Source organism: Ranitomeya variabilis, chromosome 2, assembly GCF_051348905.1.
Source record: "Ranitomeya variabilis isolate aRanVar5 chromosome 2, aRanVar5.hap1, whole genome shotgun sequence".
Lineage (NCBI taxonomy): Eukaryota > Metazoa > Chordata > Amphibia > Anura > Dendrobatidae > Ranitomeya > Ranitomeya variabilis.
The window spans coordinates 1,026,312,223-1,026,331,927 of record NC_135233.1 but is presented as its reverse complement, the minus strand read 5'-3'; the positions used below and the strand labels follow the sequence as shown (position 1 = coordinate 1,026,331,927).

The window sequence follows — 19,705 nt, the reverse complement described above, 5'->3', positions numbered from 1 at the left end:
ATTATCACTTTTGTGTAATTGTGATTTAAATGTAGAAAAACAAGTGGCAGCTGCTTCATATCGCTGATCTGCTGCTGACACTCCGTGTTCTCTCTATCAATCCAGTTGAAAATCTTCGGAGAGAGATTGGGAAAATAAACCAGCAAACATTCAAGAGCTTGTGGGAATTGAAGTAGAAGGAATTCCCAGCAGACGGGTTCAAGAAGTTCGCAGATGCCTACAAAAACATTTGGAAGCTATCATCTGTGGCAACGTTTGTGCAACCAAGTATTTTTGAAGGAAGTAGAGATCTGGCAAGATTCCAATTGGCCAAATCCTATGGAATTTAACAAGAAATTCATTTTGCAATGAATTTATTCTCCACTAATTGAATGTTCCTTATTCATCAAACCCCAGGGCATAATAAATATAAAATCTTGAAGAAAAACCCCTCAACAATTAACACTTATCTCACCGGTCAACTCCGCTGCTCAGTGTCCCCCATATAGTCCTCGGAGTCTCTACTTACCACCAGAACCCTGACACCCTCACGCTAGACCAAAACTTCCATTTGTGACTATGCCCAGAACGTAACTGCACATGGGACGTCCCAAGCATAGTTAGGGCCCAAACTCCCAGCTTAGAGTGCTTGTTGTAAGGTCACGACGTACGTCATAACAGGATGTGCACTGCAACATTACGCCGCACACACTAGGTCGGTACTTTCACTTGCGTTGTTTTAGAAAAAATCTCTGTTCTGGAGAATTTGGATTTTTTTTTCAAGATTCAACTACAATTCACTTCCGCTTGAATATACTGTATGAGCGAACTGTGGAAGGAAGCCTGTAATCCGGTTCATGTCACATTCTTTTTTATTTCATTTTTTTGTAATGAGCAAATGTACGATCACAGGCCAAATTTTGTGTTGAATGTATTTGGATAGGCTAATAAAATATTATACTGATACACTGTTTGTACAAAGCCACCTAAATCTTAGGATAGTGTTTTTTCATAAAATAAAAAATAATGTTAGCCACAGCTGTATATAAAGTCAGATAGACATCAGCCATTAATCACTAAGGAGATAGGGCACTATATATGTATTCCTTAATTACTCCTATAAGTTCTCCTTATCATATAAATGTAAATGGCATCATATTGCTTTTGTGCCAATTGGGCTATTAGAGGAGATGATCTATCTTCTTAATATGCTTTCCTTAAAGAGGTATCCCAGTCTCCAAGATCATATCCCAATATGTAGTAGGTTAATAATAATATTAGCAAATACATCCAATTAGAAATGTAGCACAGTTCTTCTGATTTGCAATGCTGCTTACCCCATGCGCAGGGCATTGCAGTAGCTTAAGTAGCCATGGTCATTATATGAGTGGTCGTAACCATTGATACCTAATCTACTGCAATACCCTGCACATGGGATAAGTGACATTGCAAATCAGAAGAACTATAACTACATTTCTAATTGGAGGTGTTTGCCAATATTATTATTTCACCCATTACATATTGTGATAGGATCTTGGAGATGGCAATACTACTCTTTTAAACATACTACTGCCAACAGATTTGCTTTTGATATAAAAGGGTTAATATTTTTCTAAGTTCTATATTTTTTGAAGCATTAACAAGTCCGCTAGTCTCATATTATGTTTACTAATTTCTTAATTTCTAATATTTGGCCTAATATTTTCCTGTTTTATGTATAATGTTTTGAGAAATTGTGTGTGTTATGGGTCGTTAATTAAGAAAAAGCCATAATAAGGTAAATAACTTATATCATGGAAAAATTTCTAATGGGAACTATGTTTGTCTGTAAATCGCATAAGGAAAACTACTCACAAAAGAATACAAAGAACTGATTTTCTCACAGATCGTGTGAGCATTCCTTTCTCCTAGGACTTGTTATTGTCTAGTCTCTTAATTTGGCCCCACAGGTGATCCCGTAATCTGACTTTGGGTGAGAACAAAAACAGCTACAACACTTTTAAATTATTTTATTTCCTTTTTTCCATGTATTGATTTAGCAGCCACCAATCTATATATATAACTGTCTAAGGGGTACTTCCATCTTTCTGTCGGCAACTTCCGTCACGGAAATCCCACGTCGCTGATTGGTCTCGCCAGCTGCCTGTCATGGCTGCCACGACCAATCAGCGACGGGCACAGTCCGATTAGTCCCTCCCTACTCCCCTGCAGTCAGTGCTCGGCGCCCGTATACTCCCCTCCAGTCAATCAGTCACCGCTCACACAGGGTTAATGCCAGCGGTAACGGACCGCGTTATGCCACGGGTTACGCGCTCCGTTACCGCTGCTATTAACCCTGTGTGACCAAGTTTTTACTACTGAGGCTGCCTATGTGGCATCAATAGTAAAAAGATCTAATGTTAAAAATAATAAAAAAAACCAAAAAAACCTGCTATTCTCACCTTCCGTAGTCCGACGATGCGCTCGCGCCTGCAGGTTCTGGTGCTAAGGACTGCGATGTCATCACAGGTCCTGCGCACCTGTGCGAGAAGGACCTGCCATGATGTCATGGTCATGTGACCGCAATGTCATCACAGGTCCTGCGCTTATACCAACCCTGGGACCGGAAGCTGCCGCGTGCACTGCACACAGGCGACAGGACTACAAGAGGCCCTTGGAAGGTGAGTATATGTTTATTTTTTATTTTTCAAACTGTGACATACGTGGCTGGGCAATATACTACGTGTCTGGGCAATATACTACGTGTCTGGGCAATATACTACGTGACTGGCCAATATACTATGTGGCTGGGCAATATACTACGTGGCTCTGTGCTGTATACTATGTCGCTGTGCAATATACTACGTGACTGGGCAATATACTACGTGGCTGGGCAATATACTACGTGGCTGGGCAATATACTACGTGGCTGGGGAATATACTGTGTGGCTCTGTGCTGTATACTATGTCACTGGGCAATATACTACGCAACTGGGCAATATACTACCTGACTGGGCAATATACTGCGTGGGCTGGGCAATATACTACGTGACTGGGCAATATACTATGTCACTGGGCAATATACTACGTCACTGGGCAATATTGTTATGACCCCAATGGCGAGGGTCTCAGAGAAACAAGTAAGTCTGCGACATACAAAAATCCAGCTCATAGGGCAGTGGTAACTGGGTTGACCATATATCTACTCCTAACGCCAACACTAGCAGTAGCCGGGGAACATGCCTACGTTGGTCGCTAGATGTCTCGCGCCAGCCGGAGGACTAACTACCCCTAGAAGAGGAAAACAAAGACCTCTCTTGCCTCCAGAGAATAGACCCCAAAAGTAGGATAGTAGCCCCCCACAAATAATAACGGTGAGGTAAGAGGAAATGACAAACACAGAGATGAACTAGGTTTTAGCAAAGAGAGGCCCACTTACTAATAGCAGAATGTAGTAAGATAACTTATATGGTCAACAAAAACCCTATCAAAATCCATGCTGGAGATTCAAGAACCCCCGAACCGTCTAACGGCCCGGGGGGAGAACACCAGCCACCCTAGAGCTTCCAGCAAGGTCAGGAAACAGATTATATACAAGCTGGACAAAAATGCAAACCAAAACAAATAGCAAAGAGCAAGGAAGCAGACTTAGCTTAATCAAGCAGGAACCAGGATCAGTAGACAAGAGCACTACAGATTAGCTCTGATATCAACGTTGCCAGGCATTGAACTGAAGGTCCAGGGAGCTTATATAGCAACACCCCTGACCTAACGACCCAGGTGAGCATACAAGGGAAGAATGACATACCCAGAGTCAAATCACTAGTAGCCACTAGAGGGAGCCAAAAGGTAAATTCACAACAGTACCCCCCCCTTAGTGAGGGGTCACCGAACCCTCACCAAGACCACCAGGGCGATCAGGATGAGCGGCGTGAAAGGCACGAACTAAATCGGCCGCATGCACATCAGAGGCGACCACCCAGGAATTATCCTCCTGACCATAGCCCTTCCACTTGACCAGGTACTGAAGCCTCCGCCTGGAGAGACGAGAATCTAAGATCTTCTCCACCACGTACTCCAACTTGCCCTCAACCAACACCGGAGCAGGAGGCTCAGCAGAAGGAACCACAGGCACAACGTACCGCCGCAACAAGGACCTATGAAATACGTTGTGGATGGCAAACGACACCGGAAGATCCAGGCGAAAGGATACAGGATTAATGATTTCCAATATCTTGTAAGGACCAATGAAGTGAGGCTTAAATTTGGGAGAGGAGACCTTCATAGGAACAAATCGAGAAGACAGCCATACCAAATCCCCAACGCGAAGTCGGGGACCCACACCGCGGCGGCGGTTGGCAAAACGCTGAGCCTTCTCCTGTGACAACTTCAAGTTGTCCACCACATGCCCCCAGATCCGCTGCAACCTATCCACCACGGAATCCACCCCAGGACAGTCAGAAGGCTCCACATGTCCCGAGGAAAAACGAGGATGGAAACCAGAGTTGCAGAAAAATGGCGAAACCAAGGTGGCGGAACTAGCCCGATTATTAAGGGCAAATTCAGCTAACGGCAAGAAGGTCACCCAATCATCCTGATCAGAAGAGACAAAACACCTCAAATAAGCCTCCAGTGTCTGATTAGTTCGCTCCGTTTGTCCGTTAGTCTGGGGATGGAAAGCGGATGAAAACGACAACTCAATGCCCATCCTACCACAAAAGGATCGCCAGAACCTGGAAACAAACTGGGATCCTCTGTCCGACACAATATTCTCAGGAATGCCGTGCAAACGAACCACGTTCTGGAAGAACACAGGAACCAGATCAGAAGAGGAGGGCAGCTTAGGCAAAGGAACCAAATGGACCATCTTGGAGAAACGATCACATATCACCCAGATGACAGACATGCCCTGAGACACCGGAAGATCAGAAATGAAATCCATAGAGATGTGTGTCCAAGGTCTCTTCGGGACAGGCAAGGGCAAGAGCAACCCGCTGGCATGAGAGCAGCAAGGCTTAGCTCGAGCACAAGTACCACAGGACTGTACAAATGACCGCACATCCCTTGACAAGGAAGGCCACCAAAAGGACCTGGCCACCAGATCTCTGGTGCCAAAAATTCCCGGGTGCCCTGCCAACACCGAGGAATGAACCTCGGAAATGACTCTGCTGGTCCATCTAGCAGGCACAAACAATCTGTCAGGTGGACAAGAGTCAGGTCTACCAGCCTGAAATCTCTGCAACACACGTCGCAGATCTGGAGAAATAGCAGACACGATAACTCCTTCCTTAAGAATACCCACAGGTTCAGCGACTCCAGGAGCATCAGGCACAAAGCTCCTAGACAGAGCATCGGCCTTCACATTCTTAGAACCTGGTAAATACGAGACCACAAAGTCAAAACGGGAGAAAAACAATGACCAGCGGGCCTGTCTAGGATTCAGGCGTTTAGCAGACTCGAGATACATCAGATTTTTGTGATCAGTCAAGACCACCACACGATGCTTAGCACCCTCGAGCCAATGACGCCACTCCTCAAATGCCCACTTCATGGCCAACAACTCCCGATTGCCCACATCATAATTTCGCTCTGCCGGCGAAAACTTCCTAGAGAAAAAGGCACAAGGTCTCATAGTAGAGCAACCAGGGCCTCTCTGCGACAAAACGGCCCCTGCCCCAATCTCTGAAGCATCCACCTCAACCTGAAAGGGAAGTGAGATGTCAGGCTGGCACAAAACAGGCGCCGAAGTAAACCGGCGTTTTAACTCCTGGAAAGCCTCCACGGCAGCAGGAGCCCAGTTAGCTACATAAGAGCCTTTCTTGGTCATATCCGTCAGCGGTTTAACAACGCTAGAGAAATTTGCGATAAAACGACGGTAGAAGGTAGCAAAACCCAAGAACTTCTGAAGACTCTTAACTGACGAGGGTTGAGTCCAATCATGAATAGCTCGGACCTTGACTGGATCCATCTCCACAGCAGAAGGGGAAAAATTGAACCCCAAAAAGGGAACCTTCTGTACACCAAAGAGACACTTTGAGCCTTTTACAAACAAAGAATTTTCACGCAGAATCTCAAAAACCATCCTGACCTGCTCCACATGCGAGTCCCAATCATCAGAAAAAACCAGAATATCATCCAGATAAACAATCAAAAATTTATCCAGATACTTCCGGAAAATGTCATGCATGAAGGACTGAAAAACTGAAGGTGCATTAGAGAGACCGAATGGCATCACCAAGTACTCAAAATGACCTTCGAGCGTATTGAATGCGGTTTTCCATTCATCGCCCTGCCTAATGCGCACAAGGTTGTACGCACCACGAAGGTCTATCTTGGTGAACCACTTGGCACCTTTAATCCGGGCAAACAAATCTGACAACAGCGGCAAAGGATACTGAAATTTGACAGTGATCTTATTTAAAAGCCGATAGTCAATACAAGGCCTCAAAGATCCGTCCTTTTTGGCCACAAAAAAGAATCCCGCACCAAGAGGGGAAGAAGAAGGACGGATATGCCCCTTCTCAAGAGACTCCTTGATATATGAACGCATCGCGGTATGTTCAGGTACCGACAGATTAAACAGTCTCCCCTTAGGAAACTTACTGCCAGGAATCAAATCTATTGCACAGTCACATTCCCTATGAGGAGGCAGTGCACTGGACTTAGACTCGCTGAAGACATCCTGATAATCAGACAAATACGCCGGAACTTCCGAAGGCGTAGAAGAAGCAATAGACAAGGGCAGGGAATCTCCATGAATTCCATGGCAGCCCCAACTTGACAATGACATAGCCTTCCAGTCCAAGACTGGATTATGGGTCTGTAACCATGGCAAACCCAAAACAACCAAATCATGCATTTTATGCAGAACAAGAAAACGTATTACCTCCCGATGTTCGGGAGTCATGCACATGGTAACCTGTGTCCAAAACTGCGGTTTATTTTTTGCCAATGGCGTAGAATCAATACCCCTAAGAGGGATAGGATTTTCCAATGGCTCAAGAACAAATCCGCAGCGCTTGGCAAATGACAGATCCATAAGGCTCAGGGCAGCACCCGAGTCCACAAACGCCATGACAGGATACGATGACAGTGAGCAAATCAAAGTTACAGATAGAATAAATTTAGGTTGCAAATTACCAATGGCGACCGGACTAACAACCTTAGTAAGACGTTTAGAGCATGCTGAGATAACATGTGTAGAATCACCACAGAAGTAACACAAGCCATTCTGGCGTCTATGAATTTTCCGCTCATTTCTAGTCAGGATTCTATCACATTGCATTAAATCAGGTGTCTGTTCAGACAACACCATGAGGGAATTAGCGGTTTTGCGCTCCCGCAACCGCCGGTCGATTTGAATAGCCAGGGCCATAGAATCATTCAGACCTGTGGGAATGGGAAAACCCACCATCACATTCTTAATGGCTTCAGAAAGGCCATTTCTAAAATTAGCAGCCAATGCACACTCGTTCCACTGGGTCAGCACGGACCATTTCCGAAATTTTTGGCAATACACTTCAGCCTCGTCCTGGCCCTGAGACATAGCCAGCAAGGCCTTTTCTGCCTGAATCTCAAGATTGGGTTCCTCATAAAGCAAACCGAGCGCCAGAAAAAACGCATCAATGTCAGCCAATGCCGGATCTCCTGGCGCCAGCGAGAAGGCCCAATCCTGAGGGTCGCCCCGTAAAAAAGAAATAACAATTTTTACTTGCTGAGCGGAGTCTCCAGATGAACAGGGTTTCAGGGACAAAAACAATTTACAATTATTCCTGAAATTTCTAAATTTAAATCGGTCTCCGGAAAACGGTTCAGGAATCGGTATCTTAGGTTCTGACATAGGACTTCTGATAACATAATCTTGTATGCCCTGCACATGAGCAGCAAGCTGGTCCACACTTATAATCAAGGTCTGGACATTCATGTCTGCAGCAAACACAAGCCACTCAGAGGTAAAGGGGAAAAGAAAAAAAAAATGAGAGAGAGAAAAAAAAAACTCAGAGCTTTCTTTCTTATAATCCCGCTTCTGCAATGCATTTAACATTTAATACTGGCCTGGCAAACTGTTATGACCCCAATGGCGAGGGTCTCAGAGAAACAAGTAAGTCTGCGACATACAAAAATCCAGCTCATAGGGCAGTGGTAACTGGGTTGACCATATATCTACTCCTAACGCCAACACTAGCAGTAGCCGGGGAACATGCCTACGTTGGTCGCTAGATGTCTCGCGCCAGCCGGAGGACTAACTACCCCTAGAAGAGGAAAACAAAGACCTCTCTTGCCTCCAGAGAATAGACCCCAAAAGTAGGATAGTAGCCCCCCACAAATAATAACGGTGAGGTAAGAGGAAATGACAAACACAGAGATGAACTAGGTTTTAGCAAAGAGAGGCCCACTTACTAATAGCAGAATGTAGTAAGATAACTTATATGGTCAACAAAAACCCTATCAAAATCCACGCTGGAGATTCAAGAACCCCCGAACCGTCTAACGGCCCGGGGGGAGAACACCAGCCACCCTAGAGCTTCCAGCAAGGTCAGGAAACAGATTATATACAAGCTGGACAAAAATGCAAACCAAAACAAATAGCAAAGAGCAAGGAAGCAGACTTAGCTTAATCAAGCAGGAACCAGGATCAGTAGACAAGAGCACTACAGATTAGCTCTGATATCAACGTTGCCAGGCATTGAACTGAAGGTCCAGGGAGCTTATATAGCAACACCCCTGACCTAACGACCCAGGTGAGCATACAAGGGAAGAATGACATACCCAGAGTCAAATCACTAGTAGCCACTAGAGGGAGCCAAAAGGTAAATTCACAACAAATATACTACGTGACTGGGCAATATACTACGTGGTTGGGCAATATACTATGTGGCTGGGCAATATACTACGTGACTGGGCAATATACTACGTGGTTGGGCAATATACTACGTGGCTGGGCAATATACTACGTGGACATGCATATTCTAGAATACCCGATGCGTTGGAATCGGGCCACCATCTAGTATTACATAAGCAGAAAACTAGATGAGCACACCGTTGTAGGTATCCACCATCGCATAGTTTTTGGAGGTCCTATACGGAAGCTCCATTTTCTATTCCCTGTTGTGAATTCTGTTTTTGGGCTCCCTCTGGTGGCTACTGGTGGTACTGGTTGACTTTTGTCTTGTGTTTCCAGTGCACCTGTTTTAATCAGGAAATTGGGAGTTTCCTATTTAGTCTGGCTTCTCAGTCACTCTAGCGCTGGCAATCAATGTTACCAGAGCACCTCTGTTGCTTGCTACCTGCTCCAAGTCTGCAATTCAGCTAAGTTGAATTTTTTGGCATTTTTTGTGTTTGTTTTGTCCAGCATGCATTTGTATTTCTCGTGCTGCTGGAAGCTCTAGTGATCTGAAATTACTACTCCGGTGTCATGAGTTGATAACGGAGTCAAGGTAGTTTCAGGATGGCTGCTTAGGGTTTTGAGGTAACCGCGAAGTCCTCTTTTGTATTTTCATCTATCTAGTCAGAGGGCCTCACTTTGCTGAATCTATATTCATACTGCGTTTGTGTTTTCCTCTTACCTAACCGTTATTATATGTGGGGGGCTACTATAACTTTTGGGGTTTCCCTGGAGGCAAGCCAGGTCTGTGTATTCCTCTTCTAGGGGCAGCTAGATCTCTGGCTGGCGCGAGGTGTCTAGGGATAAAACATAGGCACACCCCCTGGCTACTTTTATTTGCGTGTTAGGTTCAGCATCGCGGTTACCTGAGATACCATCTTCCTAGAGCTAGTCCGTTTTTGCCCGTGTTCCTGCCATTGGGAATCATGACAATTCCCTTTGCGCTGTTACATTTCAAAAGTATAAATATTACCCTAGTACTTTGGCAGTGCTGTGTTCAATAATCCTTTCCTATAACTTGAGTTTGTTTTCCACGTACTGTAACGCCACTACTGTATGTGCAATATTTCATTCACAGGGCCGGAGTGGCCATCTGGCAATTATGGCAAATGCCAGAAGGGCCTGTCTGGTCATGGGCCGCCTGGTCTGCTATGTTGTTAAAAGAATCAATGTTTTCAAGACACCTATACTGTTAACAGTTGTGATGAAACGCAAAGTCGCTGACTCCTTCACTTACTCCAGCAGGCCATGGGTATCATTACAAATATCGGTCTTGTAGTAAATCTTGATTTATTCCATCCAAGGTAATATTAGTAATATATCCCATCTGGGGTCGGGGACAACATGGGCCTGTGTGATTGCAAATGCCAGGGCTTAATTTCAGTCCCAGCCATACCTGCCCATTCCTATAATTCTTTTTATATAACTTCACTATTTATTATCTCTGTACTGTAACTTCACAGTGTACGCTATTGTTGTACATGTTTTCACTACCCCATGATAACAAAACCAGGACAGGGCAGGAATGAATCCAACCTGATCCCTTTGGGCATAGTAAAATAGAGGGGAGGGGGACTGTCTCCGTTTCTCAACTGATTAAAATTGTAAAGTGCTTGTAAAGATAAGCAACTTTGCAATTCATCTCTTCTTAAAATTCCTGTTCGGAGGGATTTTTTAATGTATTTTTTTCAATGGATGTTGCTTAGGTTAGCCGCCACCTTTGCAGTCTATAAGAGTGGCCAGTTTGATAGGCAAGGAGCTTGTGCGGCTTTGAAATTGGTTGGATTACTGGATCCAAAGGTGGACACAGATAGAAAAGGGCCCCTATATAAGAACAGTATTTGGGGCCTTTGCATCCCAATAGCTCATCATAATGCGCAAGTGCACTAGTGCTATGTCCGCCCCGACTGGATCCCGCTATCTTTAGTGTCCCTGCGCTCTTCGGCAGCTGCAGAGAGAAAGCGGCCTCTGCTAGCAGCATTAGAAAGAGAACAGTTTGGACCAGTGGTGCAACAATGCCATTGATCCGATTTGTCAGTCTTCAGGAGCGCACTGGCCCCCCGCCAAGCAGGAAGCTGGGAGGCATAGAAGCGGCATGCTCCTGAAGAAACGAGATGAAATGAAAAACACAAAGGTTCTTTACAAAATGTTTCACATTTAGGCAGGTCCATAGTATGGGCCTACAGTACAGAGATTTTCTTTGTGAAGTAGCTCGATGTGTGTGTGCAAGTGATGTCCTGAATCTATTTTTTCCAAGTGAGATGACAGATGGCATTCAAACCTATTATGCTCTGTGTAACATTAAGAAATGTAATAAGAGTGTGCATTACCTGCTTTCCACTGATAAGATGGGAATATATAATCAGATGTCTGAAACAATGAGACCGGTGTCTGGTACAGCGCATGTCGTCCTTACGCGACCTTGGGTATCTTATAGGTCGCTTTGACAGCAATGACTTCCTGCATCATTAGCCAGATCTTTCTCATAAAGTCCGCCACACCAGGATAAGTGTCTGGAACGAGAGAATTTTTAGGAACTGCTTTGTATAATTGGTTTTGTGTGACATTATGTTAAACCCGGGTGAAAAATGAATATTCATTAGAAATGTAAAGCAGTGAATAATGTCTGCGCTATTAAATGTTCTTATGGGAAAAGTGGAGCTTCATGTTTGCATCAGTATCGTGTGTTCTTAATACCAATACACAATAATCGGGCATCTTATGCTATTACTTCCATGTTCTTGGCATTATTTTAACCCTATGAATAAATTAAGATGACTCCCAAAGATTCAAGAGGAAAAATAGATTTAGTGTACCCTAATTACCACATTCCAAAGACATACTGATAGGGAATTTAGATTGTGAGCCCCAACGGGGACAGCAATGATAATGTGTGCAACCTGTAAAGCGCTGTGGAATATGTTAGCGCTATATAAAAATAAAGATTATTATTATTATTATTATTACTCAAGATATTTTTATTCATAGTTTTTGTAATGAAGCAATTTTTTCGTATAGGATTTCTGGTGCATTCACACTGGTCAACCTGCAGCTGTTCAACCACTGCCGATCTGCTACAAAGAAGCCAATCAGTGGTCATTTATTAGCCTGTTTAGAGAGTTCAAATGCACTTCTTTGCTCAAAGAACGATCATTAGTATGATCACTCTGTGCGTATAGCATGTCATTGTTCTCGACAGGTCATGAACTGTTTGCACAGAATGATGTGCTACCAAGAATGATAATTTTTAAGCAAATCTAAAAATAATCTACTCATTCATTAAATTATTGGTAACCTGTTTAGACAGGCTAATTATTGTGAAGCATTGCATGTGCATGAGCTGGGGGGATTCAGTCACACAGAGTGACTGGTGTTTCATTAAGAGACAAAAGGATTCCCACAAGTTTACATCCATAGAATATCTGTGGTTGGTTCTCCAAAATGTTTAGAACAACCTCCCTACTGAATTAATTGAAAACTGTGTGCCTAGGAGAAATGATGCTTTAATGCTGTTTTGGAGGCAAAGGACAGACACACCAAATAGTAATTTGATTTAGATTTCTTTCTTGTTCATTATTTCAGCATTTTGTTAATTGATAAAAAATAAACTGCTATAGCTGCATTTTTACCTTTAGAGAAAGAAGGGCATTCCAAAACTTTTAGCCAGCTCAGTAGTTCAGTTTACATTCTAGGAGAGCAAGCTTAAAATGACCACTGGTGGTCATAAACTAGCTGCAAACCAAGCAGAAAGTGTTCCATAACCCCACCACAAGAAGAGCAACGCATGGGCCATCAGAATAATGCAAAATCTAGTTATAAACACATCATTAATTGATGTATATTCCCAATGATTTAGCAAATCTCAATTCCTTAACAGTGAATCAGAAAAATGGGTTGTCTATACCAGGCAACTTCTTTTAGGACAGCAATATGCTATATATTTTTAGCATCATCTTAGCCTAGTATACCTTGCAAGTATTATAAAATAGTTACATCTTGACCAATGTCATAGCTATAGGTCTCGAGCTGGTTGCAGTTATTCCAAGGACTGTAGGGCACAGGACAAATTAATAGTATTATAAACAGAATAGCAATGTTAGGATTTCCTAATAACAGGAATGCAGTGAATATTGACAGCACAGTAGATACTGACCTATTGAAAACCAGACATCAATTACTAATCTACTACAGGGAACCACACACAAAACTGAATCCTTATGTCCTGGTGTACGGATTTTTGAATTTGGCAAGATTGACTTTAATTTGAGCGTTGGCTATAACTATGTGCATTACAATCTATTCTCTGTCCGCTATTGTTGTTTTTACTTTTTTTTATGTAATGTTGCTACATAGAGACAAGACACTCCATAGCACTGTACAGACATGCAAAGGTGTAACTTGAAGTGGTTTTCCACTCTTTAGTTAAATTTTGCAGTCACTCTGTGTGACTTCTGATTGCAGAATCCTGACAGTGTGTAATGTGCATGCTATCAGGATTCTGCTCTGTTTGCCTGTCTGAGCGGGCAGTCACGTAGTATGAAATTTGCATTTTTGCAATCATGTTCACTAACAAATTTTTCTCTTCAATGTTCTATTTAGAGAAGTGGATGAGAAGATACTTGGCATGTGACCTCATCTATTCAAATTATATACTTGTGGTCACATGCCTGCCAACTCAGACAGGCAAAAAAGTGGAATCTTGACAGTCTGCACATTGCACACTGTCAGTTTTCAGAAATCTCCAGCTATGCAGAATGTTTGCAGAAACTTAGTCCAGAAAACTTCTTTAGGGGATGGATCTCCAGGACCTGATTTAAATGTAGAGGGCTCCCCATTTATACTTTATAGTAGGAGTGTCTTCAGTGAGTTTCTCAGGCATCGGACCTTACTTTTCCATTTCTTATAGTGCCCCTGAAGAAATTATCATTCAAATTAGCACTTCTCACCAATCTCAGAAACACACATGCTGCAGCCGATTACAGTTGAAACCAGAAGTTTACATACACTATATAAAAAGACACCTCTGCATGTTTTTCTCAATATCTGACATGAAATCAGAATATACCATGTCAGTTAGGATTACTATAATTATTTATATTTGACAAATGCCAGAATAATGAGAGAGAATGTTTAAGGCATTTTTCTTACTGCAAAGTCAAAAGTTTACATACACTATGATTACAATGCCTTTAAACAATTCTGGTCTGCCCATATCACAATGTCATGTGTTGGAAGCTTCTGATAGGTTTCTTGGCAACATCTGAGTTAATTAGAGACACACCTGTGGATGTATTTTAATGCACACCTGAAACACACTGCTTCTTTATGTAGCATCATGAGATATTCTAAAGAAATCAACCAAGATATCAGGAAGAGAATTGTGAACTTGCACAAGTCTGGCTCATCCTTGGGTACAATATCAAGATACCTGAAGGTGCCTGGTTCATTTGTACAAACAATTATATGCAAGTACAAACAAGATGGTAATGTCCAGCCATCATACCGCTCAGGAAGGTGACCGGTTCTGTGTCCCAGAGAAGAACGTGCTTTGGTCTGACATGTGCATATCAACCCAAGGACACAAGCAAAAGACCTTGTGAAGATAATGGCGGAAGCTGAGAGGATTGTGTCAATATCCACAGTGAAACAAGGACTGTATCAACATGGACTGAATGGCCATTACTCCAAAAGAAACATAAAAAAGCCAGATTAATGTTTGCAAATGTACACAGGAACAAAGACCTTAATTTTTGGAGACATGTTCTGTGGTCTGATGAAACTAAAATTGAACTTTTAGGGCATAATGACCATCGTTACGTTTGGAGGAAAAAGGGAGAAGCTTGGAAGCCTAAGAACACCATCCCAACTGTGAAACACATATGTGGCAGCATCATGTTGTAGGGTTGTTTTGCTGCAGGAGGGACTGACGCACTTCACAAAATAGATGGCATCATGAGAAAAGAAGATTATGTGGCAATACTGAAGAAATATCTCAAGACATCAGCCAGGAAGTTAAAGCTTGGGCGGAAATGGGGCTTCCAAATGGACAATAACCCGAAGCATACTGCCAAAATGGTAACAAAGTGGCTTCAGGATAACAAAGTCAATGTTTTGGAGTGACCATCACAAAACCCTGATCTAAATCCTATTGAAAATTTATGTTCAAAGCTGAAAAGGCAGGTGCGAGCAAGAAGACCTACAAACCTGGATCAGTTACACCAGTTTCGTCAGGAGGAATGGACCCAAATTCCGACCAATTATTGTGAAAATCTTGTGGAAGGAGATCCACAACGTTTGACCCAAGTCATTCAGTTTAAAAGCAATGGTACCAAATACGAATGAATGTATGTAAACTTTTGACTTTGCAGTAAGTAATAAAAAGGCCTTAAAACGTTCTCTCTCTCTTGTTATTCTAGCATTTGGCAAATAATAATGGTAATCCTAATTGATCTAAAACGGGAAAGGTTAATTCTGATTTCATGTCAGATATTGAGAAAAACATGCAGATGTGTCTACTTATATAGTGTGTGAAAACTTCTGATTTCAACTGTAACTTCCATAATTCTTGAGGATTATGGAAGGAAACCAAAGTACATGAACACAATCCATGCAAACATAGGGACAACATACAAACTCTGTCATCTACAGAACCTCCATTTTAGCTTCATAACCATAAGATACTTTTTTTTATCTTGATGTTCTTAGTCACATATGTACAATTATCTTTGTCTGGCACTGTGATTTCCAATGGTATAAAGAGCATTATGTATTTAATGTAAATCTGCTATAACGTGTGAATAGCCGAGAAGACTTAGGGCTTGGCTCCTTAAGACTGGCATTATATGCGCCAGTTTTAGTGAATGGGCATTTTGGAGTAGAATGCGCATAAGTCTTTTGGAGGCACACACTACTAAATGGACATGGAGCATCTTCTCAGTGGTGTGCACTTCTTTGCACCTTGCCAGAAATGCTACTGCATGCAGGAGTAACATGACCATTCTGGAGTAACATTACTGGCTTAAGAAACACCGACACTTTTGAGGAGTTTGACGAGTGGTCATAGCCATGCCCAGTCCTGCCCCTGGCTCCTCCCAAAATCTGCCCATTGTAACAGAAGTGCTTCAAACTGGCGAAAAAAAAGCCAAAAGTCACAAAATTATTTGCCAAAGCTCTGTTTTGCGCAAAAAAAATTGTGATGGTTCAAAGTGTTTTAGGCTAGTTTATAGGAATAAACACTTCTCATTTAGAAATGGGCTCGGTACTCGCACACTGCTCGGTACTCCATCTAGCATTTGGGTGCTCGATGGAGTACCGAGCAGTGCGGCTTATCACATGGTGCTTGAGTGCCCGGGTCCCTGAGCCATGTAGCAGTGTAGCTGGGAATATATTATCTCTCCTTCTTCATTAATGTACATTATCCTCGGTACTCAAAGCGAGCATCCGACCATTCCAAAATGCTTGATTTGAGTACCGAGCACCCGAGCAGTCTACTGCTCTGTCATCGTTAGTGTCATTATTATCACTGAACCTACAAGCAGTCTCCTGGATTAAATCGGAACCTGTCACACAATTCATGATGTCCAAACCACGGGCAGCGTGAATCAGACCCTAGCTGCGAAATTGCATATCAGAGAAAATATAGCTAGAAGGACCTGCCGGAGACCATAGCCAGAGAAAACTAGTTTTGGGGTCCTTATAGCCTGGGTTTAGGCAGCAGGAATCGTTTGCTAAATCCTTATATGCTGGTAATTCTTCATGTTCTCCATTGTACTGCATGCCCTGGACTCCTAACCTCAGAGAGATAGTAAAGTGGATTTGGACGTCTCAATGCTGAATTAACATGTAGAGCACGGTCCATTCGCAGACTTTCGGCTGGAGAGCGAAAGTGACATCAGAGCAGGGGCGGACATATCATTGGTACAACCTGTGAGAGCACACAGGAGCCCAAGAGATGAGGGGGACCTTTTCCACCTCCAAAGCAGGTGGAATTGATGAACTATTGAGCTTCCAAAGGCCCGTATATTTTTCTTGCATATGGAACGTCTCTTGTTTGTGTCCGCCATTGCAGAGATAATTTAATTGTTGGATTCTGTGTCACTTTAGCTATCTACACATTATATTAGCTCAGGGCCATTTTTCATGATGATAGATTCCCTTTGAGGACACAAGGAAGAAATTACGTCAGGAGATAAACGTCGTATGGTCAATGTCCATGTTTTTTACGCAACTGTGAACTGGCTTTAAATATCTTTTCTGTTTTCTCTTCAGTTGTGCTATCAAGCTGTGGATACTCCGAGAAATTAAAGATAGATCACAGGGAGATCAAATGAAAAGCCTGGAATATTGTCCGTTAATTTTCACTGCATGAATCCCCAGCAAGGAATTTCTTCATGAAAAATTGAGATGTCATCAGTAAAGAAACTCTGCAGGAAAACTTAAGGTAATGCCTCTCACAAGGAGAAAGGGGTGAGGGAAATGTTGATGGAGGGTGTAGCGCATGAAACGTGAAAATGGCTTCAGTTTCTAAAAAATGATTATTATTACAGTTTATAAATGAAATGTATTAGAAAAAGAATAACCAATATAATGTTCTACATTTACCCTAGTAAAGGCGCAATTGCATAATACAGAATATTGCATACAATGGAAAATTATTTCTTACCCAGCCAGGTTAGAAAATGACTAATATATTTGGTACTCTAGTGCACAGTATTGGGAACATTTCCTTTCGAAGAACGCACACACTGTAGGATATTTTTAAAGCAAATTCATAGATTAAATTCAATTCTGTATATTTTATCAATATATGGTTTCATAAATTAGGCTGTAAATTAAGTATCAGTTATTTTAAGCTTTTCAGAAATATATTTATTTAGATCTGCCAGAGGGTAAACCCTAAGGCCAGGTCACACGGCCATATTTTCTCTTATCCGAGAATTGGCTCGACTATGCTAATCACACTCTGATCAAAGTCTGATCACAGACTGATTACAGTGTGATCCGATTTTCTAGGATGTGGAGAAGATGTAATAAAAAATTGTCATCTACTCCATTCTGTTAGTCCATGAAAATTGCGGATGTCTTTTGAGTGTGGTCCGATGTTTTCCAAGGGCTCATTGGCTTCCGTGGCCAAATGCAATTTATATATTGGATGCACATCAGGCATGCTGTGATTTATTCCTTGGACAGACTCGGTCCAAGGAGAGAATGTGCACGGCCCAATAGAATAGCACTGGTCCGAGTGCTATCTGATCTTTTGTCGGATTGCACTCCGATCTAAAATACAGTCGTGTGCACGAATCCTAACCGTAACCTTGATAGAGTTGGGTTGGAAAATCCTTCTAAGGGTATATGCAAATATTACATTTTTTACGTGTTTTTTCCGCATGTTTGTGCTGTGAAAATTGAAGCAAAGGGCATGATATTTCCCAAGTCTCTTGCACATACTGCTTATTTTTTCTTTGCAGATTTCAAGCAGTTTCACGTCTGCAGCATGTCAGTTCAGCGTTTTTGCAGTTTTTTTCACCCATTCAAATGAATAGGAAAAAAACGCATCATAAAGACATGCAAAAACATGGCAAAAATGCATGTATATTACCCAGCATTTTCCTACTAAGTCACACACTGTTTTGCACAGAGATCAGAGATGTCTTCGGCTTATATACTTAAAGGGATTCTGTCAGCAGGTTTTTGCTGTGTAATCTGAGGACAGCATGAGGTAGGGACTAAAACCCCTATTTCAACGATGTATCATCAGGCTGTGTGCTGCAGTTTTTCTTTTACAGTGAAGGTTTTAATAACCTGGTGATTATCATTGTCTGGACTACAGCAGTGCATGCATGCTATATTGACTCCTCCCCTCTCCTGTGATAAGCAGCTCACTATCTATAAACAATGCACATACAGAGCCTGGTGTGGGCGGAGTTAGCTGTAGTGTGGGCGGGGTTAGCTTTCTCAAGCTCTGCTGCACTGATAAATCTTAAACTCTGATTGTGTCAGACCCGCTGCACCCAATAAGCTAAGTTATATATCACTGGAACCAGGGTCTCTTTGCCTACTTCATGCTGCACTCAGATGAGGTATAAAAAATTTGCTTATAGATTCCCTTTAATGGGACTTTGTCAGTACAGAATGACTGTTCAAACTAAATCCCGCCGCTTGGTGCTTCACGGTGGGGCCAATCATTTATACACACCTTCCCACCTGCTTGTTTTCCCTCAATCTCCACCCCTTCTTTATTTGATTGACAGCTCTAGCTTCATAGAGCCACCGAAAGGTGGAGATAGAAGAAAAACAAGCAGGTGTGAAGGTGTCTATAAATGACTGGCCCCGCCATGATGCACCAGGAGACGGTACTTGGTTTCAACAGTCATTCTGTGTGGACAGAGTCCCTTTAACCCATAAATATACCCTTTTAGTGGTTTTGCAGCATTTTCTACTTATTAAAATGAATGCTGATTAAAATGCATCAAAAGCAAATGTAAAAACCACATCAAGCACATATCAAAAATGCACAGCGTCTGCCAAGAGAGATGTCATTGGTGCAGAAATCTCTGCTGCAAATACTGAATGTGTGCACATCCCCTGTGCTGTCAGTTAAGAGTAACGCATCATATAATATTATTGGGTTCTTAGTAGTAATATTAACTATTTGTACCATTTGTCATAAAAAACATTTTGTGTACTACTTTTTCGAATTCTGCTTTTGCTTTTCTTCACTACTTCTTGAAGTAAGTCAAAGCTGAAATATCCTTACAGTAAAAAGCCTCATTATATGGTGAATACAACTGACTTTCCTCCATATAATAAATACTGTTTGACTTTTGTAGGGTTCTTGAAACAGAGGGTTCATATACAGTATTA

The 19,705-nt window shown here is 42.3% G+C and overlaps 1 protein-coding gene across 23 annotated transcripts in view; it reads left to right on the top strand.

The window, feature by feature from the left end:
* Nucleotides 1-19,705, top strand: part of MYT1L (myelin transcription factor 1 like) — a 669,404-nt gene that overhangs the window by 180,912 nt on the left and 468,787 nt on the right. For all 23 annotated transcript variants that reach the window (XM_077291353.1, XM_077291347.1, XM_077291367.1 and 20 more), the window contains one exon: nt 17,111-17,282. The gene's annotated coding sequence lies outside the window, so the exon portion shown is untranslated. Of the gene's footprint in view, nt 1-17,110; nt 17,283-19,705 lie in introns of those variants that run through there.